At 35.9% G+C, this 5,291-nt stretch overlaps 1 pseudogene; it reads right to left on the reverse strand.

Annotated features, from left to right (window-relative positions):
* Positions 1–4,320: 4,320 nt before the first annotated feature.
* LOC150067314 (large ribosomal subunit protein uL11 pseudogene) lies at positions 4,321–4,980 on the reverse strand (annotated as a pseudogene).
* Between the last annotated feature and the right edge of the window lie 311 nt (positions 4,981–5,291).

The following is a 5,291-nucleotide window of genomic DNA, read 5'->3' on the forward strand; positions in this document are numbered from 1 at the left end:
TCTGACAGCCGCATAGAATTCCATTGTGTACAAATACCACAACTTGTTGATCCACTCATCAACTGAGGGACATCTAGGTTGGTTCCATATCTTTGCTATGGTGAACAATGCTGCAATGAACATTGTTGTGCTAGTGGATTTAGTATGCCCTAGATTTTGGATGGTTGGGTAAATGCCAGGTAGTGGAATTGCTGGGTCATAGGGGAGTTCTATGTTTAGCCTTTTGAGGCACTGCCATACTGCTTTCCATAGTGGTTGAACGAGTTTGCACTCCCACCAACAGTATAGTAGTGATCCGTCCTGGCCACATCCCCTCCAGCATCTGTTATTATTCTTTTACTCACATTACTATGACTATTTCCATGGGTTCTTTTCTATACTCTCTGTCCATATAATGAGATGAAATCTATTATTAGAGTTTAGAGTTACATTGTGAAACTCTGTTTTTAAATTTATTTTTATTGTCAGGTTGATGTTACAGAAGTTGTCAGCCGTTGTGGAATAGTTGTGTCACTGTTAGACCACAATGAAACAAAGTATCAGTATACCTGCATTGTGTTTACAGTACTAAGCCACCATTTCTTCATATGGAAAAAGAAGATGGTAATACAAACCTATAGGATGATGGTAAGGAGGAAATAAGCTAGTGAGTTTGAAGTGGTTATGGTAGGCATTTACCCATGGTAAACATTGTTTTAAATATCTATAAATGCTCTAGCTTACATATTACCACACAGTTATCACGCTTTATATAAATAAGGTTGGAATGCTGAGATACAGAATAAAAGAACAAAAGATACTGAGAAGAACAGGTATTTAGGAAAATAATTCAAAAGCAGGGTGTGTTTTTCCAAAAGCCTACCCTTTAGCAATGTGAAGATCAGTTTGGTTGCATAACTGCGACTGAGTTCTTTCACATGAATGAAATGGAGAATGGAAACACCCTAGGTATATCAAAAAGCCAAGGAGGACCCATGTCAAAAAAAACCCCTATAAATTTCAGAGATTAATATTTGCTACTAACTAAAATCACTCCATTAAAAAATCTCAGTTATATTTTTAAAAAGGAATAAATTTAGTAGAGTAACATTCAGTGAAAAGTCCTTGTATTGATCAGAGTGATTCATATTATAAGTTCTATTTTTTTAATGTGCTTGATTTATAGTTTTCCTCAATTTTTCCTCAGTTAGGAGTAATGAAGGTATTCCCTTCCAGAATAAAAAGACCAGTGTAAGCATAAGCACAAAAGAAAAATGAGAGTGGTAAGGAGCAAAGAAACTAATAAAATAGAAAATAAAAGTTTCTTTGGGGGTTATGTCTTTACTTGCTTATTTTTGCCATGACACTTTATAATGTTAAATAATCCAATTTGTACAGATTTGTTCATGTATAAGTCTCATGCTCCCAAATTTCAGAGTCATTCAACATTATTTTGCATCTTCCCAGAAGCAATGATGTTTTGTGACTTTTTTCCCCCAGTGGCTACATTCTATTAGAAAGTAGATCTGTGGGTTATTGGAGATGAGGGTTGGGTCATTTAATGGAATAGAAAGGACACTGGTCCAGATAGGGAAATTATCCTACAACATGATGTGGTACGGCCTTCACACTTGTATGAATGTATTAAAACTCATCAATATATGTATGGGCTTAAAATAAGATTAATAATACTCTGATTTCTCTTCACATTGTATAAACCTATCATCCTAAATTTATTGTATGTAAATTGTATCTAAGTAAAAATTTTATTAGCTCTGAACACATTATGGTAGCTGGATCAAGAAAGTATAAGAAAGGATGGATTTTGGTAGACACAAAGTAGGGCACAAATCCTAAAATTTACTACTCACAGATAAAGGTGAAACCATGTGATGTTTCCACCACACATGGCTCTGGGTGCCACACCGTCCTCTTGACATTACATGCTGTGGGAATGTTTATCCAAAGCATATTCTTCTCATTATCATCACTATAAACCATATCTTAATGAAATTAATTATGCAAAGTTTATTATTCTATAAGTTTATGATAATTATTTTAATAATGTATAGTCGGTTTCTCCATTACAAATATGTAGTCATTATGTTGTTTTTAAATTGAGCAATAGGATGTAATTGCATTAAATATCACTATAAAATTGCAATTATAATGTGGTTATAATGGTTAAATTGAATGTTGAATTAGAGTAAGTGGCATGGGGAAAGATAGGGAAGAACAATGGATAAAATGAGTGATACTGACCAAGGTGTTATGTATTGATAAATTGGTATGTTGAAGGAAAACTTCTTTGTTCAACTACTTAAAGATCATAAAAATAAAACACTGAGAAAGAAGTATTATTCTTAATGGCATTTCATTTTGTTGTATCATTTGTTCTCTCCTGCTATGTTTGCTCTTCCTATTCTAGCATCTTCTTCATTCTCTTCAACACTTTCTTCTTTTTCTCATTATATTTGCAACTATTATTTATGGAACCCTTTTCATGTGCCAGGAGTTAGTCTGAATGCTTTACATATTGCATAAGTCACTTTCTTTTATCTGCCATAACTCCTTTACTAGAGCCTTCATCTTTCTCTTTCAAATAAATTCATCCCTTCTATTTTTGTTTCTACCATGTACTAACCACCAATATTCATGAGTATTATTTTAATTATAAAATCTTTAAAAGATCATCATGCATTGCTGCTTTCTTTGCATATCAATTAATAAAACTATCTTGACATTTGGGATCTACCTTTAACCCTCTTAGTAAAATAAATCCTTCTATAAACTAAATCTTTTACTTATTGGAAACTGTATATTTGTTTTTGAATTCTTAGACCTTGGTTTTGCATATAATTTTCAATACAATTTCCTTTAATTCTTATAACGGAGCACATAAAATATTGTCTTTCTTACTCAATCTGATTTTATATTCTCAAATGTCAACCCTCAATCTAATTGCATATACTCCATATTGTGATTAATAAACAACCATTTCATTCGACCTGAATTCAACCATTCATTGTCTTAACGTTTCTCTTTCTTTTTAATTGACATATGTTAAATTGTATATTTTTCATGACTTTTTAATGCATACATAAAATATACTTTGATCACATTCACCCTTCTCTTCCTTCCTTAATCCCCTCCCCCCTTCCCATTAGTCCTTCTGTCTGCATGTTGTCTCCTTTGTGAGTACCACATACTAGGGCTTGAAATGAGGGCCAGGGAAGTGACTTTTATCTTTGCTCAAGTCTAATTCTCTACCAGTTGAGCCACAGCTCTAATTCTGCCTTTTTTGGTGATTAAATGGAAATAAAGTTATGAATTTTTGTTTGGCTGGCTGGCTTTAAACTGCATCTTCAGATATTAGTTAAGATTACAGGCATAAAACACTTTCTCTTTTTAATTGCACTTTTTCCACTTTTCTACTTCTGCCTCCCTAACAGCCCTTTTTCTTTTGTTTCTTTCTTTGTCTCTGTCTTCCCTCCCTCTCTCCCTCCCTCCCTCCCTTCCTTCTCTTTTATTTTTTGTTTGAATAGGGACAGTTGCAGGTGATCCATTTCTTGAACCATACTTCTACCTCAAGCTCCCTTTCCCATCCACACATCCCTACCATCCACAATCAACTTTTGTTCTGGATTTTTAAATTTTTTTTGAGATAAATTCTTGCTATTTTTTAGGGCCAGCTCACTCCGCCTTCCTGTTTACACTTCCCATCTTTGCTTGGATGACAGACACATGACCACATTTAGTTTCTTCTGATTTCAGCTCCCTCAAATAGAAATCCTTCCAATATCAGCCTCTTGAGTAGATAGTATTCGTCCAAAGTTTTCTTTGATTTTCGTTACTTTGTTTGCTTGTTTTGAGTTTTCTCCCCACCCCCTACCATCGACAATTGGAAGAATCACTTAGTGTGAGTCTTTGTGTGACTAATTTATTTCCGTTAATATAATGGTCTCCAATTCTAAGCATTTTCCAGAAAATAAAAGTTCATTCATAATACATGAACGAAACTCACTATGATATTTACCACATCTTGGATTCACTTCTTAATGGGCACCATGGATAATTCCATAATTTGTCTTTCGGGAATAGCGGTGATAAATCTAGGTGAGCAGATATCTCTAGAACATGCAGACTTTTCTTCTTTGGGGTATATACTAGCATAATATGACTGGATTATATTCAAATTCTGGCTTTTCTTTTTTGAGGAAACTCTCCATTAATGTCCATAGTGGCTGGACCAATTTCCTTTACCACCATTTGTCTTCCGCCTGCATCTTCACCAGCAAATGTCCTTTCTTGCTTTCTTTTTCTTTTTCTTTTTCTTTTTTTTTTACAGGTTGTATTTCTTTATTCAAACAGTCTCTTGCACTTCTTAACTCTGTAAACTGAATAGAGGCTACAGGTTGTCAGTATTTCTTTATTCAGTCTCTTGCACTTCTTAACTAGCCGGACATTCCACTGCACCGCTGTTGATGTCATCTATGATATCATGGGGGTGGCAGCCATCAACATTAGACCCCACAGACTGGGCTGTGCCCAGGATCTCCTTAATGGTTCCAGAAAGTTCTCTGGCTAAAGATCTGTGCCTCATCTTCCAGGCAATGCTGACAATCTCGTCAAAAGAGATATTTCCACTGTGTTTAATGTTTTTCTGTTTCTTCCTGTCTCTTGGTGGCTCCTTCAGGGCTTTAATGATCAGGGCAGAGGCAGAAGGTACCACCTCAATCTGGGCCTGTCTGTTCTGAATGGTCAGCTTCACTGTAATTTTCAGACCCTTCCAGTCACCCGTTGCCTTGGAGATGTCATCACCAACTTTTTTTGGAGACAGACCCAGGGGACCGATCTTGGGGGCCAGAGTGTACGTGGCACCGACCTCACCACCGGTGCACCTGAGGTACACGACTTTGATCTCGTTGGGGTCGAACTTGGGTGGCATGGTGGAGGCCGCTGGTGTTGGATGAACCCGGATTCGGGACGACCGAAGAAAGTTGCACCTTGGCCTCCTCTGAGCCGAAAGCCGAAAGCCTTTCTTGTTTTCTTGATGATAGGTACTCTGACAAGGATGAGATGGTACTTCCATATAATATGGATGACTGCGTATGTGAACACTTTTCATTATATTTATTGGTGATTTGTATTTCTAATTTGAAAACTCGCTATTCAGTTCAGTTCATTGCCCCATTAATTGATTGGATTATTTGTTATTTTGATGTTTAAAATTTTTTGCTTCTTTATATGCTTCAGATATCAAAACTCTCTCAGTCATTGGTATGATTTTTCTCCCATGCTGTCTGCTGTCT

The sequence above is a fragment of the Megascapheus bottae genome, chromosome 2 (genome assembly GCF_031878675.1).
Source record: "Megascapheus bottae isolate mThoBot1 chromosome 2, mThoBot2.hap1, whole genome shotgun sequence".
In the NCBI taxonomy this organism is placed as follows: Eukaryota; Metazoa; Chordata; class Mammalia; order Rodentia; family Geomyidae; genus Megascapheus; species Megascapheus bottae.